At 38.8% G+C, this 20,070-nt stretch overlaps 2 pseudogenes; one reads left to right on the forward strand and one right to left on the reverse strand.

Annotated features, from left to right (window-relative positions):
* Nucleotides 1-4,526: 4,526 nt before the first annotated feature.
* On the reverse strand, nucleotides 4,527-4,645 carry LOC134937695 (5S ribosomal RNA; annotated as a pseudogene).
* Nucleotides 4,646-10,031: 5,386 nt separating this feature from the next.
* LOC134937634 (5S ribosomal RNA) lies at nucleotides 10,032-10,150 on the forward strand (annotated as a pseudogene).
* Nucleotides 10,151-20,070: the final 9,920 nt, after the last annotated feature.

Genomic DNA, 20,070 nt, shown 5'->3' on the forward strand with positions numbered 1-20,070 from the left:
TCAATTAAAAAATCATTAATCATTGATAAAAATCGATAAAATTGGTAAAAACAGCTAAAATCATGTAATTTTTGTAATCCAAAAACAAAAATTCTACTTTAAAATCTATTCTGAACCGCAGAAAGATCTGAACTAAGATTCAATTTGGATCAGAATTCTTTGGGGTATCCGGATTGGGTTTTTGTTTAGGTCCACAAAATTTGGGTGGATTCGGATTTCTGGAGAACCAAACACCATACATATCTCTAATATAAATTAGTATGCATGTACTGTAAGTAATATATAAACAAATGGTTATACTGTATAACAAAAGATTAAACTGTGAAAGCAATCACTGCTTAACTGTGAAAGCTATGTGTACTTTTACCAACTCTTTTGAAGAGCTGGTAATTACTTGTATACTGTAAGTTTAAAGTGCTGGTTATGACGCTGATTTTGGGTATGATGCTGGTTATCAAGTTGGTGCTTGTTATATTGTTGGTGCTGGGTATGATGCTAGTTATCAAGTTGGGGCTGTGTGTGATACTGGTTATGATGCAAATGTTGGTTATGATGCTGGTGCTGGTTATGATACTGGTTATGATGCAAATGTTGGTTAAGATGCTGGTGCTGGTTATGTAGTTGTAGATGGTTATGATGCAAATGTTGGTTATAATGCTGGTGATGGTTATGATGCTGGTTATGCCGTTGTTAATAGTTATAATGCTAGTTTTGGGTATGATGCTGGTTATCAAGTTGTTACTGGTTATATTGTTGGTGCTGGTTATGATACTGGTTATGATGCTGGTGCTGGTCATGTTGTTGTAGATGGTTATGATGCATTTAAAAAAACGAGCTCTGAAAATATGCATTTTAAAATAGTATATTTACATCCATATACTGAGGCATAAATAATGCAATATACATCCAGCTCTGCACCAATCGTATATAAATCAGTGTACAGTATGTCAGGCATACCTGCACCATTATATACTGTAGTTATACCCAATGAGGTCACAAGAAAAATAAAGTTTATTTTACATTTCTTTGGAGAGTGAAAAATACATACACTATTAGGTTTAGTATAAAAAAACATATTTTATAGTAAAGCAGAAATATTCACGGAAGAATGAAAGAATAAACAAAATATGTCCACAAAATCATATAACACGTGCACTGTCAATGAAGAAAGAAACTATCAGTTAACAAGTCCAGTAAATTGTCAATGCGTTAATCAGAAGTGGCTATCTACAATAGTTTTGCAAACATCTTCATCATCAGAGGGTATTTTCACCAGCCCAAAGGCATACATAGTTGGTACAGCTACCGATTGGTGTATATGTGTCTCAATGCAGGTTGGCCTCATTTCACAATTACATGGACACCCACATCCTGTACTTGGTCTATTTCTGCAAGCTCTTCCCTCCTCCATTTTTCCTCCCCAGGCGTAAGGAAGTGCAAATGCCAATTCTATAAAAAGCATTTTTTGTGAGCATGCACAGGACAATTGTCAATTAATGCTCAAATGTGTACACCACAGCGCATGCCATTATATGTCATGTATCTATTTTTATACAAAAAAAATGTTCTAGGGAAGCGCATTGACGTGCCCATAAAATAATGCTGTCTGATGGATGTGTAAAATAGCATCTTTTAATAAGAGTAGCTGAACGAATCAGAAATTGAGTTCATGCTTTTATTTTTGCTAGACAAGATAGTTAAATAAGGTTCAAAATGTGAAATGTGACCCACAGTTAGAGAGCTGCAGCAGCAGAACCTCTTCATCCTTTGAAACAACTACTGCTCAGGAGATGCCAGTTAATGGGAATAGATCTGTACTTTTAGAGCGCAATGCATCAAGCATCGCATTTTGCCTGCGATACATAATGCCACTGATTGCAAGCATAGCAGCATGTACTAACATTGTATGCTTGAACAATTGTGAGTAATATCACAAAGAAGAGCTCTTCTGGTAAAATCTCTCCTTTGTGAGATAAGAACTTCCAGGTTTATGACCTAACAGTCCTACTGCACATGCACGGCTTATTGTATATCTCTCAGCGAGCAATGTGGAGAAAGCTTCTATTAAGCAATGTTAAAACATTTATTTAATTTAAGACATAATGAGCTTTTTATTTTAGGAAAGAAATATAACAATTTTACTCTTTCCATGATGTGTATTTCTACCTAGGCTCACATTCCTGCAAATTTAAAATGATCTCATTGGGGCATTTCAGAGAAGCAGACTTTAATATGTATCTACTGTTTGTCAATAAGCATAGTTTAATTTGTTCATGATGTCCAAACACAATTTGTAAGGTCAGGTATACATCCAAGGGTGCTACCTAATTTCTTGGCAGTTGCTAGTGCCGATCAAAACTCTGCTATATCTATAACCTAGTGGCCTGGGTATCAATGACGGTGGGGAGCATATGAAACCTGAGACCCAAACTGGGTTATTGTGGCTGGTATTAACTTAAATGCAACCAATGAACTTTGACATGGAACAATAGGGATGCAGTCAGAATACTGGTGGTTGGGATTCTACTGGTCATAATCCTGACTGATCATGATGCTAAGTACAGGGTTTAGGATTAGGAGGGGGGGGGGGGGGGGCATGGTAAGGGTTAGGTTGTGGAATGGTTGGTAAGGGTACGGAAGGGAATGGTTAGGCTTATTCTGTTAATTGATAAGTGGCTTGGCAAGATTAATGTTGTATGTGACGCTGGAAGGTAGTGATATTACAGTATGTGGAAAGTGGAACTAATGTTATTTTGTGGAGGGGGTTTTAGTGTAATGTAGAGCTAGTATGGCAAGGTATTACAGAACTGAGTGACTCTTATGCCCCTTTTCAAAAAAAGTCCCAGGTCTGACCTGGGATTTGGAACATGGCCCTTTTCCACTGCGATGCTATCCCGGGACTTTCCAAGATCGGTGGTCATCTCCAAGTGCCGGCCAAAAGACAAACACACAGCTGCTAATGTCATCTCCAAGCACCAGGAAAACCAGCAGATTGGGTCCTTGGAGTGCGATTAGGCCACCCCCTAATGGAAGTTGCCCTCTCTGAAAGCTGCTGGACTGCCCTCAGCCTCTGGCACACACCTTTACCCAACCGCACCTGCATAGCAGGGCAGACAGCATCACTGACAGTGTGTACCTCATCTCCCAACCACCAACGGGACACTGCATTATGGGAGGTATGGGCTCTCAGCATACCGTAAGTGGGTCCCGGGTCAGATGATCTGGGTAACCCATTTACACTGCTCCTTAACTCTTTACCACTGAGCAAAAACCTGGGTTATTACTTAGTACTAGAGCCCATAACCAGAATATTGTTGTGTACCCATTAATTTTTTAGATCCACAAACAAAACTGCTTAAAATTATTACTTTTGGTCACAATAAAATATAATTGTATTCTTAGGTAGATATGAGGGAAATTTTTTAGCAAATTTCTAGTTTTACAAGAATTTTATTAATTTGCTTCCAACACATAAATTTACACAGGTTATATGAAAATAGGCTAATTTTATATCAACATTTTCATTTATCATCTTGATTAAAAAAACGTAATAAAATCACAACAAACTGACCAAAAGTATTATTTGAACTTTACTTCTGGGTTATAAGGTTCCACACTGTACATATGCATCTGTCTTATCATATATTCCTTTTGCACTCACGCATGTCTCATTGCAATATTGATGAACCTGTTCATAAATATATGAGAATTCCAGTTGTCTTGACTTTGACTTGTCTTTGTTATTGTAGATGTATATGTATAGGTTGGCGGCAGTGACCTTTATGCCAATCAGCATTTGTCCCAGAAGCCTCCCAGCGGCCATGTTGTTTGTTCTGTTATGTGTGAATTCTTATACAGTAAAAACATGATGTCCATAGCTCTGGCGTCCAATTGTCTCTGTAGGATTCATAGTAATTTACAGTAACTTTAAACCTGTGTCATCTGAATAACAATTGATTGACCTCCCTGAATTTACAAGTAAAAGAGGTGATTCCGTACCAGTCCCTATACTTGTAAATGATAACAAACCAAACTTCGACAATTAAGGGAAATATCCCCAAATTAAGTCAATGTGGTGGTGCACCCTGAGTCAACAATAGTACCAAGAATATTGAGTGGAGAAGAAGTAAGACTCTCTTGTGGGTGCACTCTTAAAGCTAATTAGTGATAAATAGCAATATGATAAGCATATAAGACATAACTTTTAATAGAGAAAATTAAAATATGGTATCCAAATGACAGACAAACACATAACATATAAAATGCTTGGGTCTTACGAATATCACAAATATAGTCAGGAAAGACTCCTGAATTGAGTTGTGTAGACCAAAGCTGCCAATCTCGCAAACTGGTTGGCAAAGTAATGATTGAAATCTGTGCAAGAAAGCTTGTGCCAATGGATCAGGATATAGCTTAAACTGTGCCAAGCAAAGGTTAATGGAGGTGAGTAGATAGAAGAATTGAAGGAAGAAGAGAGCAGTGATTCTGCTGTCAATGTTAGGCAGGGAATCAGGGGCCAGTGAGTGGTTCTACTCTACTCTGTATTCCCTGGTGGTCCCCCAACGAAGTACTGACCAAGCCCAGGACTGTTCAGCTTCCAAGATCAGATGGTATTGGGCGTCTTCAGTGTGGTATGAAAGTAGATAGTACGGATGCATCAAATCCCTGGATCACTGATGAGAGATCACCATCGGGAAATTAAAACAATAGAGAAAAGTGTAAAGTAGGAAAGGATAGACAGGTGGATCTGCTGCCAACGTTAGGCAGAGAGGGAGTTAATACAAGGATATTGGCCCATATTCCCTCTCCGGATCGTTGGTGAGAGTCCACGAAACAGAAAAGAGAACTAATTGAGATAAATGAAAAGGTGGTTTAGATCCAAAATTATACCAATACACAACAGATCGAGGAGACACACAGTAACATTATAATTTCTGCCACAAATAGTGATTAAGATGTACACCGTATAAGCAATAATACACATAGTTAAGATATATATGCCATATGAGCAATAATGCACATGTACAGTACCTCTAAGACTGAGATTTACTCCAAGTGAGACTGAATGTAGTGGTCACTATGGACAATTAGGAAATTCTACAATAATGATTACACAGTTTGGTCCAATTATCTGAGGACATGCAGTATATATGTCAAAGGCAATTGTGTAACTGAAATGCGCAGTAGCTGAACGCTCAGTCAGCTAGTATTTAGGCAATGTGTTAACATCTGGTAGATCTAGAAAACAATGTATTAATTCAGATGAATATGATGTAGGGCTATTCTGAATAGAAACACAGCATGATTAAACCACAAATCACAAGTAATATGCGTGACAGCTCAATCCAAATCACCAGCAGTGTTTATTTCATTGAGAAAATGAACAACAACAATCTAAATCTTAAATTGACCAACACCATCAGTAGGTCAAAAGTGTTTTTCCTGGATCTTAACATCTATAAATCGGGTGGAGGCAAACTGGCAACTGAGTTATTTCAGAAAGACACTGCAACAAATAGTTTGTTGTTACATACCAGCTCGCATTTACCTCCCACCATAGAAAATATTTCAAAGGGTGAATTTCTTAGATTGTGACGGAACTGCACAGAAGATACCACATTCAAACGGAAAAGTGTGGAACTTACGAATCGCCTCATTGAACGTGGCTATAGCAAACGATCATTGAAGAGAGCCTAACAGGTTTCCCAGATCAAAAGGGAAACCCTTATTTTACAGAATAAAACTGTTTATAAGGAAGATGATAAGAAGATCAGATTTGTAGGCTCCTTCTGTCCAGAATGGAGATTACTAAAAGATGCTATACAAAAGCATCTTCCAATTTTACAGTTGGATGCAGAACTCTCTCCTTTCTTAGACACCAAAATTCAAATGAGTTGGCGGAGGTCCAAAAATATCAAAGACCTACTAGTTAGGAGTCATTTTTACAAAAGAACGCCCTAAGCCCGCCAGTGGTACCTGTGGCTCCTTTTCGTGTGGTCATTGCAAGGCCTGTGCCCAGATCCATAATGTCACCATTGTTCAGGATCGGCAAGGTCTGGATATCCCCACCAGACACTTTTTCAATTGCAACACGCAGGAGGTAGTATATTGTATTACCTGCAGCTGCAATGTGAAGTATATAGGGATGACCACGAGGAAACTAAAGCAGAGAACACTTGAACATGCTGGTACCATCCATAATGCTGTGTTGGATCTGTCACGATCTAAGAAACTTACCGCAATGGCAAAACATTTCCACAACAAACATCATGACTCTCCAAAAGAAATTACAGTGTTTGGTTTGGAGAGGGTTAATCTAGGCATCAGAGGTGGCGACCTGACCAAGGAACTACTTAATAAAGAAAGTGAATGGACATTCAATCTGGGGGGCCTCAAACCCTCAGGTTTGATTGACTACATAAATGACAGTGTATTTCTCTAAACCTATCTAGCTCTGGTTAGAACCAGCACATGACACTGTATACATGTTATATGTTTATACATGATATATTTCATCCTTTACCCAGCACATTGAGACACCTTGTTCTTTTCATATTCATTGTGCATATTTCACACCAATTAATGTGCATTTTTATTATTATAGTGGAAATTCCTTTCTATCTTTTTTCATGCACATTTAATATCACCTCTTATCACATATTCCTTCACACACGTTATCATCATCACATTAATTTTATTTCTTTGGTCTAGGAGAATCGGCGCCAAAGTGACTTATCAACACCTAATTTTTACCAAGGAACTTGTAAATGGTTTAAGCATCTAAAAACATATTGATATGTTCCATCATAAAGGTTTTTTCATTAAAACAAAATAATATCAAAATCATTACAGAGGAGATGTGTTGTTCCACACTTGTAGCAATATGACTTTAAGCGTTGAGTACAATTGTAGGTGATTCACAATAGTCTCCTCCTTCTCCTTAATGTCGAATGTAGATAATATCACAATACAGATAACACAATGCATTTCATCTTTATCAAGACTTCATCAGGGGTACATCTCAACTGACTGGTACATGTAGTTGTTTATAGAATTAACACAACTTGGCAAATTGTTCATACATGCTTGAAAGAAAATCCCGTTTATCACTGGGGTTTTATGATGGGCAATCGATCTGGCCTTACAATGAAACTACTTGTAAAAAATTTGGATATTCGGGTACAGAGGAAAAACCACTTAGGTGGGAAACCTTCTGTGGATCTGCAGTAGAAGCTCAGTACCTGTTCACAGGTACTGAGCTTCTACTGCAGATCCACAGAAGATGTTTTAAACAACATTGGTTTCCTGAGTATTTTTTACAGCGAGTGCCGCACCGTGGTAACTATACATTTGTACAGCCGTACATGTGAGGGCACCAGCGCGGTAATTGTTAGTATCGAGGAGTGCCGGTCCCATGCTTTTCTTCTGTGTGTGTGTGTATATATATATATATTTTTATTTTTTTTAAGTACATTAATTTTCTTAAATTTTATTCATTTTCAATTCAATATTCAGCATTCACTTAGTGAATCCTCACTGCCAATATTAGCACTCACACTACCAACACAGTTCTAGGCATGTACTACATGCATCACCCTTATTTTTCGTATATTCACCAAAATACCCGTTTGGGTTTTCATATATACCTCATGTGGTAATCTCAGGAGGCAGGACACAATGTCCTAGTTATATGTCACTGTCCAATATTTCGCTCTTGTCATCTGCTCTATTTCTCCTACAAACACCATGGTACTCGGTTTTACTAATTATATATGTTGTTAGTGTGCCCTAGCAGCATAATCACTATAATTATATACACTTGTGATCAGCTTCATGTAATATTCTCTCACCTTGGCCTCTCTGGATAATCCAGGGATGCCAGTCATTATATATAGCACATTTACAGTTTAGATGCTTGAGGTGAATTACATGTATAAAATATGGTGTATAAGCTCCATTCTTCCTCTATTGTCCATTCTTATACCTATAGTTAATTTTCTAGATTTTATTGATTTGTCTGTTTCTGTTATTATATTTCTTCTTTTTCCCTCATTTACAAATTTTGTCCTACTAAGTGCATATTAGAAATTAATCACGCTGCAGCGTTTATTATTTATCCTATTATGGAATGGGTTGCCACATTAGTGATGTTATTATGATAAGACCAGCAACAGATTTTGATTCATCAGTATCGTTGGATGAATTCATTAGGCTCCCAGTAGTATGGTGTATTTCAATGTTACATAGTATCATTGACCGCCACGGCAGGTGTGTATACAGGCGTTACTAGGCAACCTGAATCAATATTCCCACACTCACTTTCTCAACTATGAGCTCTGTATGCGATCGTGAGGGTGCTGCTGCTTCCCCTATTCAGTTTACCCCTAGATACTAGGGATGCACCCAAGAGATTATTATGGGAATGGATCGATACCGTTACCAGACCCTGCCCCACAGACGTCACAGCCCGGAAAGAGCTTTAAAATCCGCCTGACAGTGTACAGGGACACTCAGAAGTTATCAAGCCCGTGAGCGGGTGAAACCGGTCTTCCACTCTTTTGCCTTTCCTTGCAGCTGGCAGTCAGATCCGCGGCTCAGATTTTCCCTGGATAGCTGGCTCTTAGACCCACGGCCTGGACTTCCCTCGTACAGGTTTACCAACAGTGTCACATGACACTTTGGCTACATTACTATTTAGGTTTCCTTCCTTCATTTGTGCATTTGCTTACCATGTAACCAGGGTAAATTGGGGATTAATGTTCTATTCTGATTCTGGAATTGATACCATAAACACTGCTGGTGATTTGGATGGTATCCGGACTCCAGGTCAACAACAAAAAGGTCGACGCACCTTAGGTTGACACCAATTGGTCAACACACCTTAGGTCGACATGGACAAAAGGTCGACATGGACAAAAGGTCGACAGGAACAAGGTCGACATGGAAAAAGGTCAACATGAGTTTTTCACGATTTTTTTCTTTTTTTGGAACCTTTTCATACTTAACGATCCACGTGGACTACGATTGGAACGGTAATCTGTGACGAGCAAAGTGGTAGTGGAGCGAAGGCACCATGCCCGAAGCATGGTGAGCGAAGCGAGCCATGCGAGGGGATACAGTGCACTAATTGGGGTTCCTGGTCACTCTATGAAGAAAACGACACCCAAAAAAATAAAAAATTCGTGTCGACCTTTTTCCATGTCGACCTTGTTCCTGTCGACATTTTGTCCGTGGCGACCTTTTCTATGGCGACCTAAGGTGTGTCGACCAATTGCCGTCGACCTAAGGTGTGTCGACCATTTTGTTGTCGACCTGGAGTCCCAGACCCATTTGTATTGAGTTGTCATGCATATTATTTGTGATTTGTGGTTTAATCATACTGTGTTTCTATTCAGAATAGCCCTACAGTGTATTCATCTGAATTGATACATTGTTTTCTAGATCTGCCAGGTGCTAACACATTGCCTAAATACTAGCTGACTGAGCGCTCAGCTACTGTGCATTTCAGCTACACAATTGCCATTGACATATATACGTCCTCAGATAATTGGACCAAACTGTGTAATCATTATTGTAGAATTTCCTACATGTCCATAGTGACCACTACATTCAGTCTCTCCTGGAGTCAATCTCAGTCTTAGAGGTACTGTACATGTGCATTATTGCTCATATGGCATATATATCTTAACTATGTGTATTATTGCTTATACGGTGTACATATGTTAATCACTATTTGTGCCAGAAATTATAAAGTGACTGTGTGTCTCCTCTATCTGTTGTGTATTGGTATAATTTTGGATCTAAACCACCTTTTCATTTATCTCAATTAGTTCTCTTTTCTGATTCGTGGACTCTCACCAACGATCCAGAGAGGGAATATGGGCCATTATCCTAGTATTAACTCCATCTCTGCCTAACGTTGGCAGCAGATCCACCTGTCTACCCTTTCCTACTTTACACTTTTCTCTATTGTTTAAATTTCCCGATGGTGATCTCTCATCAGTGATTCAGGGATTTGATGCGTCCGTACTATCTACTTTCATACTACACTGAAGACGCCCAATACTGTCTGATCTTGAAAGCTAAACAGTCCTGGGCTTGGTCAGTACTTGGTTGGGGGACCACCAGGGAATACCGAGTAGAGTAGAACCACTCACTAGCCCCTGATTCCCTGCCTAACATTGACAGCAGAATCACTGCTCTCTTCTTCCTTCAATTCTTCTATCTACTCACCTCCATTAACCTTTGCTTGGCACAGTTTAAGCTATATCCTGATCCATTGGCACAAGCTTTCTTGCACAGATTTCAATTATTACTTTGCCAACCAGTTTGCGAGATTGGCAGCTTTGGTCTACACAACTCAATTCAGGAGTCTTTCCTGACTATATTTGTGATATTCGTAAGACCCAAGCATTTTATATGTTATGTGTTTGTCTGTCATTTTGGATACCATATTTTAATTTTCTCTATTAAAAGTTATGTCTTATATGCTTATCATATTGCTATTTATAGCTAATTAGCTCTAAGAGTGCACCCACAAAAGAGTCTTACTTCTTCTCCACTCAATATTCTCCCTGAGTTTACATAATGATGTGCTCTGTTAGTCAGAAGTTGCCTAGCGGAGCTAGATTAGGGGACCAAAACCTGTTAGTGAAGTTCAAATTCATGCTTGGGGCACTGAATGAAAATAAGGTTTCCATAAGTAGCCCAGACTCGCAAGCAGAAAATGCAGTGTTAACTATTTATACATGTTCCTTAGACATTACGGACTTTACCGTACATATACTAGTAAGACAAAACTTCAAATGATGTTACATTTGAACACATAATGAAAGACTGACCAATTGATTTGCCTGATATCACAAATGATCCCATGAAACAAACCAAAGGATGTTCGCTCTTCTCTATTCATGATTAATACTGTATATGTTCTTATTACTTACCAGGGCATAAGAAATGCAAGCACTTTGGCTGACTCTCTGTTCAGTGTAGAAGTGAATTTCCTTTACAGTAGGTAAATTCAAATGTTATAAACCCAGGAAATAATTTCCTTTTTGCATAGTTCCCTGAGGTCCCACAGAACTTTTCCTTAATATGAAAAGTAAGTACTGTACTGTAGCTCTCAAACAGTGCCATAGAAAAAGTACTCAGGAAAATATATTTACTATACTATACAATAAACATATTTACTATACCACAAAATAGCCATATTTACTATATTACACAATTAAGATATCAACTATATTACGCTACAAGTATGGAATTATGTAACCTGCCCATAATTTATAAGGCTAAGTGGATACCTCTGTGCTAGTACTCTAAGTGCAGATTGGAATGGAGAATAACACACTCATTGAAGCAAATGGAAAAAAAAGTTTTTTATATATATATTTAAATGTGGTCAAACATATTAAACAACATATACTAAATACATACATATGGAGCCACTGTAGTTGTGGCTCCGTCTGTGACAAGGCGCGCCCACCCAGGCACGCCTAGCGCCGAGAGCATCCCCGTATGCCTGGGCGCGTGCACCTGTGGAGGAGACACGCCTCATTCACTTGAATGGAGAGTATCTCCATCCACACGCCCAGACAGAGGCGCTCTGAATGGGAGCTTCTCTGTGCAATCCCGGCGAGACTAGGTGGACAGATCTGTCCGCCTAGTCACACCGGGAGTGCTCGTTTGTGATGGAGCCGCCTCAGATGAGCGCGTCTCCATCTGTTTAGTCAATATAAATATCTACATATGTGCACATACAGTATAAACAATCAGTATTAAAAATACTTCTAAAAAAACCTACTCATGCAATTAGCTTATTTATTTATTTATTTATTTGCTATAGGGGTGGATCCCGGATATAAAATCTATCTATCTATCTATCTATCTATCTATCTATCTATCTATCTATCTATCTATCTATCTATCTATCTGAGACAGAATGCCATTTCTCAACTTGTAATTTGCACCTATATCTGAGCAGTTCTAAAGTGCAATCTGTCACACCACTCCAGGTGCCAATATCCTCAGTCTTGTTAACCACTTAGGGATGAATTCAATTACCGTGAATGGCGAAATGCACCTATTCAATTATCCGTGAAAAACGTTTTGCAGTAATTGTACCGCAGATTTCAATTCACCAACTCTATGCAGGTGATAAACTTAGTCCACTAAAATAACCCAAATATATACTTATACCCATTTATAAAAATGCTTTCTATCTTTTTTTTTACATTTAAAAAAAATGTATATAACAGCCATTTGATGCATTTATTGTGACCAATAATAAACCTCTATATTGTTACAGTATCTGATGTTAGTTTAGCTTTTTTTATGTGTGTGTGTGTGTGTGTGTGTGTGTGTGTGTGTGTGTGTGTGTGTGTGTGTGTGTGTGTGGGGTGGGGGGGATGCAGGCAAATTTCACCTTTTTATCACTTTTCAGTTTCTGCACCAATTTTTGTGGTAATCCCATTTTTGAATTGAATACGTAAATCGCGGGTGAATGCATGTAGTATTTTTGCGGCAAACAAGATGTGTAAATGTCAATTGTGTTAAATTACTGCAATTTAATCACTAATTGAATTCTCCCCTTAACTGGCATGGTCAGCTCACTTAAGTACACACTGTGTCCCCCACTTTTCAATGAGGAGACCCGTTCTACCGATGTGCATAATATAATATTTAAATATTCCTCCCAACTCCGGGAGAGACACAATAGGCAGTCCCTTATGAGGATGGGAGATAGCACAGTATGCGCTCATCGGAGGTGTGTGTGGTAAGTTCCTGTGAATGCAGGATCAGTCTGTATCACTTGGCAGCCATGGCTTGGAATAGAGCCTCAGGCACAGTGCCTATCCATTCTCCCTCAGCTTTACTCCAGAGGCGAGGAACCTGCTCCCCTCCAGCTGTTGCTGAACTACACATCCCAGCATGTCCTGCAACCATTTTAGAATGGCTAAATAGCAAACTGTAGCCGGGCATACTGGTATGTGTAGTTCAACAACAGCTAGAAGGCCAAAGGTTCCCCACCCCTGCTTTACTCAATCCCTCAGTATCACTCCACACCATAATCAGGTAAGCTGTCCTTTTTGGGGTCCAAATATCACAGAGGTCCACAAGCTCTAATCATTTATAAGAATAAGACCTCACCAATGAATGCATTGACAAAATAAAGGCAAAGGCATTTTCAGAAAGATCACCTGTTACATATAACACCTTTTAATTTTAGTGAGTTTACATTATTTCTTATAATACAAAAACACACAATTTTTGAAGTTGAAATAGTTGCTTGTATAATGTAATCATATGAATCACATGGCAGAAATTGCTTAAATGACCCAATCATATGTGTATGAAAATTAAACAATCATTAATTTTGCATAGTAATGGACTACCAGCTAGGAAATCTTTTTTTCAATATTGTACTATAATATGACAAAATATGCTAAAGAAATGTATATGTCTGTTTTTTGGGGGACTTGGTTTTACATGGCAAGACAGACAAAATCTATGTTGAATGTTCTATAATAATATAATAGAGAAAGACCATATGTTTTGTTGCTGCCACATCTAAACATGAAGTAAACAGAGGAGGAAGAATGTTGCATCCCAATAGCCTCATCATTGAGACATCCAGCTCTTGAGCTGTACCTTCAGTAGGGAATGATTTGCTTGCTGCACCTGATTATTGCAAAACAAGAAAACCAAGACTATAAATTTTACTCTCCGACACCTAAGACAGCTGGTGATTCAGGTTGAAAACATCACAGAAAATTGGATAAGGGAAAAGGTTCTTTATATTTAATAAGCTGCTTTTAAGTCATTTTGTCTGTGCATCCTGAGGGATGTCCAGCACAGACACGAAACTGGTCTTTTCTATGGCAACATGGTCTGGCTTGTACCTTTTTGAGAGAAGTACGAGACTGAAGATAAAAAGCTGGCCTGTACTTTAATCACAATGTCTCCTGGAATAGCTGTCTATATTTATCTCTATGTAGTAACAGCTTTTACTTTAGCTGTGGACAACAGGAGTCATAAATCATAATATACAGGCAAGTCAGCCTCACATTTTACAGCCAAGTGCGGATGATGAAATCCTATTTAGGATATAAACACCACATCTATAGGATCTATCTAGCAAAATTGTGTTTATGTACTTTAAGAATAGCTGAATAAAATTGTAAACATTTTTATTGATAATTAGAGCTATTGATGTATGTAGATCTATGTAGATCATAAAAAAAAGTCTGCATTGCAATTTCTGAAATGTCCATGGTTAAAAACTAAATTGTATTTAAGATAGAAGTAATAACTGCAAAAGGTACCACATTTTAGTATGAAGACAGCTGATAATACTGTACCTAGCTGTGGCCAGGTTTGTCTATTTAAACTGTCCGTGGTGACCATTATTTCTAATTCTGTATACAATTGCTTCCATAAAAATATTAACTGCATACTTTGCATTTACATGCATATGCATGAGCAGTGCATTCTAGTATGTATGTGGTGCATATAAAGTTTATAGATATGTTTATAGCCACATCACTAGTCTCCTTAATAGGGAATTGCTTGGCATAGCCATCGTACATGTCTTGCTACATCTGTTCTTCTCTGATGGTGTTTGCTGTGATTAAGAGTAGTTTTTTAACTACAGTGTTTTGCTCTCTGATGTAATTGTCTTTGTGCCCTTCAAAACAAAGTATATTCTGATAAAGGGCATGACATAGCACGGAACTGTTTCATAGCACAGTACCCAGTGATACAGGTTCATGTAATAAGACTTTTTGATTTTTTTTTTCTGCATCCTTAAGACATATTATCTTTTATTTATATGGTGCCACAAGGGTCCTACAGTGCCTAACAAAGTATATAAACAATGAGCAAGACAAGAAAACAATGACTTGTAGTACTAGACAATGTAGGACAAGTACGTGGTAAATGAACATTTCTGCATCAGGGGACCCTGATGCTTGAGACAAATATTTACTAAAATGTGGAGATGTTGACCATAGCAACCAATCAGATTCTGGTTATGATCTATGAAAAGGTGCTAGATACGTGATAAGTAGAATCTGATTGGTTGATATAGGCAACATCTCCACTTCTATAAACTCGTACTTTAGTAAATGTCCCCCCTTCGGTAGATACATTATTAAAATTCTGGTGTAATCCAATTTGCTTATTATGGGGCTCCTGATGTAGCATGGACAATTTTATAGAAGTTAAAAGGGAATGAACTGTAGTTCTTATTAGGTTCACTTCAGCATCAGATTGTTGAAAGTAGAATCAATTGGCTACCACCAATTTGAAAGAATTTTGAAATGATTTGAGAAATTATTAATCAAATATTTTCAGTTCCCCGTACTTCAGTGACATCCTCTCACAGCAACAGAAATGGAAAGTACAAAAAAATGAAAAAGGTGTAACCTCCTAAAGTGACATCAGCAGTAAAAGTAACTTGAAGAGCCACATGTAAATAATGTAATCAATAAGAGGTAATATACAATAGCCTAAAATCAAATAAGATAAGTAGAGGTGGGGACCAAAACTGCGCAAACATAACCTAATACAGTATTTATTAATCTTCAGGAAATAATTTTGTATAATGCATTATATATACTTTCCCAACATATTCTTCTGACTACCAGATTTTCCCTCACTTGCAGTTATAGAACAAGTTTTAAAGAACACTTAGTGAAATCATTATAGTTAATCAACCTAATACTACTTAAATGACAATTTAGTGAAACTAGTTATTCATCCAGGTAGTTAGTTGTTTATGTAAAACTCCAATAATAAGAAACATTACAACATACATCTTAACATAATTAATTTAGAGAACCAACTACGTAAATAAAACAAACAAAAAATGTTAGGAACCAGTGTTAATTTTGTCGATTAATATTTTGACTGAAAGTATTTGTCAACTATCGTTTATTTCAGGCCTAAAATAAGACTAAAATGAAAAAGGAGATCCACTGACTAAATCTTAACTAAATATAGCAAAAAAAGTGACTAAGACTAAAACTAAATTTAAAATCCTTGTCAAAGAACCATGCAATTAACACTGAAAGTAGGATTTTAAATTAAATTATATGTTCTTGATATTTGTAGAAAATAAATATGACCTGCTGTGAAGGAAATAGGAATGTCTATTGCACTTATTTGTTCTAATAAACTTAAGGAATTAATTTTTATACCTGTAGAGTGTTTCAGGATTATAATTCCATATTTCCTAAACAATGGATTTTCTGATCAATATTTTTAATTATGAATTTTATTTTTAAACAAAGTTGATATTGGCCAATTTTTAAAGTCTAAAGGGGGGTACACATGGAAAGATGTGCGCTGGGTGATCTATCACAGACCGCTCAGCACACATCTCTCCCCCCCAATCAACACACAGCGCGATGTGTGCTGAGCGATGAGGGGGGGGCGATGGTGGGTGGCACCAGGGCCGGTTCTACACCTTGTGGCGCCCAGTGCGAAAGTTTCCACTAGTGCCCCCCAGTGGTAAAACAGTTAGTGCACGGCGAAGGCGCACATCAAAATATAGGGGTGTGGCTTTATAGGGAAGGGGTGTGGCCACAGTTATGCCCCTCCAGTAGTTGTGCCCCCTGTAGCTGTGTCCCCAGTAGATTTGCCCCAAGTAGTTGTGCCCCCAGTTGATTTGCTCCCTGTAGCTGTGTCCCCAGTAGCTGTGCCCCCAGTAGCTATGCCCCCAGTAGATTTGCCCTGGTAGTTGTGCCCCCTGTCGCTGTGCCCCCTGTTGCTGTGCCCCTTAGTAGCTGCTTACATACACACACACACACAAAAAAACAATACTAACCCCGTTCCTGCTTCCCGACCGCTGCTGCATCTGCTGCTGCTCCATCTGGCCGCCCACGCGGCTCCTCTCTATGGGAGAGTCTTCATGACCTCTCCCCCATAGCAGCGCCACACAGACACTAGAGGTCAATAATGACCTCTAGCATCTGACAGGTGCGCCGGCTGCAGCCGACGCCCACACAGCCCACGGCGCTGTGATCTACATTGCTATTAGACCTTGATGCATGCACAGTGTGATGCATATGAGGGCCTAATTCAGGCATCGTGCTTGTGCTGCCATTTACATCGTGGGTGCATCCCCGAAGGATGCATCCACAACATGATTGATAGCAGCGGGCATTTGATGGGTAGCGACGTGGCACTTTGTGGAAGTAGTGTGCCAGAAGGGGGCATGCCGGGAACATTTTCGGGGTGGCTGCATAATGTCACACACAGCCACTCCGATTAAAAAAAATGACAGCGGACTGCCTAACAGTGCAGCTAGGCTGCACTGGCAGGGGTCAACCTTAAATAGCATACGCGCTGTGAGATGGCGCCACACATGCTGGGCAGCCTTGCCCTGTGCTGGGTGGCCCCCAGCATATGAGGAGATGGATGCAAAACTTGCTATGTATGAAGCGATCTGCCTCCATCTCTGAATAACCCCCATGATTGCGCAATTTACTGATAATTGCTCAGTTGCAAAAACATTGGCATAGCATCCGTCATCGCTTCTTTTATAGGCATCATAATGAAGGTTAAGGCAATAGAATGTGTTTTAGAAGGTAAAAACACCTGACATTTATTAATCTATTGTTTGGTTGATTTTGTGCTAGATTTTTACAAACCGACTGTTAGTAAATCTCAGATTTGCATTTATTTCTATAAAAATTTGTAAAAAATTCTTGATGATTGGCTTTTTCAGCCAATGTTTGGTCACTATTTGTCTTTTCAGGAAATCTCTGGTTTGCAAAATCGACCATAAATCTGTGGAAATACACAAAATCGTTAAAAATCGACCTTCAGTAAATTTACCCCTTAGGGATCTATGGGGGTAATTCAGACTTGATCGTAGCAGCAAACGTGTTAGCAGTTGGGCAAAACCATGTGCACTGCAGGTGTGGCAGATATAACATTTGCAGAGAGAGTTAAATTTGGATGGGTTATTTTATTTCTGTGCAGGGTAAATACTGGCTGCTTTATTTTTACACTGCAATTTAGATTTCAGTTTGAACACACCCTACCCAAATCTAACTCTCTCTGTACGTTATTTCTGCCCCCACTGCAGTGCACATGGTTTTGCCCAACTGTTAACAAATTTGCTGCTACGATCAGGTCTGAATTACCCCTACTGTATGTTATAAGCCGTGGAGAGAAATAAAGTATCATCCAATCTGCTCCTAATTGCCATGTTACAGGCTGTGTTTGAAAAATGACAGTTACAGTATAAGCTGGCTGGCTGGTACTTTATCTCTCTCTAAAGCTTAGTACATAGACCATTTAGGGGTCTATGTACTAAGCCTTGAAAAGTGTCAAAATGGAGAGATATAAAGTACCTACCAATTGGCTCCTCGCTGTTATTTTACAAACACAGCCTGTAACATGGCAGTTAGGAGCTGATTGGCTGGTACTTAATCTCTCTCCACTGTATCTTTCTCCAAGGCTAGTACATCTGCCTCTCAGTCTCTTCTAATATGGCAATTAAAATGTGCAAAACTATTTTTTGTTAATTGAAATTCATGCAGGTTTTTGCATTTTTTAAAAAAAGTTTTGGCTGTCTTAAACTAAATTATTGCACTGTGTAAGATTATAAAAAAAACAACAACATACCATTATAAACTCCTTCCCCCAGAAAACCAACAACATGAAATGAGGGAACATCTTTTTTTTGCCTAGCCCTTGAATGAGGGAGACCTGGGCATTAGATCCCCCATCTTAAAAATGTTATGCCAGATAATAACTACTAATACCCCTTTTCCACCTAAAATTGACCCAGGTTATTGAAGGGGCAACCCAGGTCAACATTTAGTGTAAAAGGGTATGAGAAAAAAAAATAGTCCAGTTACCCGGGAATCCGACCCTGGTAGCTACAATTCAGCAAGGTGCATAAATGTCTACGCCTGAATACAGCCAAAGCAGTCAGTCCAGCAGTCATTCCTGCCTGCCTAGTAGTAAATGCAGCCTACCGTCACCACAACTCTTGCATGATGACCTGAGTGACACCAGTGAAATGAAATTCTTCATCAATGACAACCCCATGAACCCCACCATTGATGAAGTCATAGAGTCACAGACTGCAGAGATAGAGATGGCATCCTTGGCTTTGCGTTCAAACTGTAAGTAGTGTACCACTTAATCAAATTGTGTAGATAGTGTGCAGGTGGGAGGCCACAAACACAAGCGTGCTTACATCACTGCTATGTTTATGTAGTATACACTCAGATATTCTTTTCATTAAAACTAAAAATATCCATGCAACATAGAAAGCAATAAAGTCTTTTAAGCAACATTCCAGCAAAATGCATGACAAAAGTTGGGGGTAAAATTATGTGTCACATATTGAGTGGACTTAATATGAATTATGTGACAGTTTATTTCAGCAATGCAGCACTAGGAACCCCAGTTTTCCATAGCCTCTTTAAGCTGTGCTACAAATGAAAGCAGCCAATGATGAAAGAAAGATAATTGATAGCAGCCTTGCGCTTACCAATTGCTGCTTGTTCTTAAGTAATGGAGGAAACACCCAACACCTCCTAATTTACACAGGTTATACAAAAAAGAATACCAAGAACTAGCGCTATGTATTCAAATTGCAGTAAAAATGATGGGGATATTGCCACATAGTTTCAGAAATTCCCTGTATGGTCTCTCCCCTGGAAATACACTTACAGGTTGTTTCTTTCACGTGTATCCGTAAAGGTATCTTTATCAGCACATAGATTTCAACCCGCTGGCACCACAATATTCGTTCACTGATAGCTGACAGTTATACAACTTACATTGAATTTCTGTCCCGCGTGCCCATAAAGGTATCTTTCTTCTCTCTGCGTATTGGTTTCCAGTAGATATCCCCAATAGGACAAACTTGTTTCCAAAAAGGCTTTATTTAAAATAACAATATTCATAAAAAGTCAGCATACATCAACAGGAACTGGATATCGGCAGCTGATGGAAAACCCTGTAGAGGAACGTACCGGCTGCAGACCGGTAAGCGCACAGTACGGAGTCCGAATCACCGACTTCCAGGACCTTCTGAACACAGAC

This window comes from Pseudophryne corroboree, chromosome 6, assembly GCF_028390025.1.
Source record: "Pseudophryne corroboree isolate aPseCor3 chromosome 6, aPseCor3.hap2, whole genome shotgun sequence".
NCBI classification, from domain to species: domain Eukaryota; kingdom Metazoa; phylum Chordata; class Amphibia; order Anura; family Myobatrachidae; genus Pseudophryne; species Pseudophryne corroboree.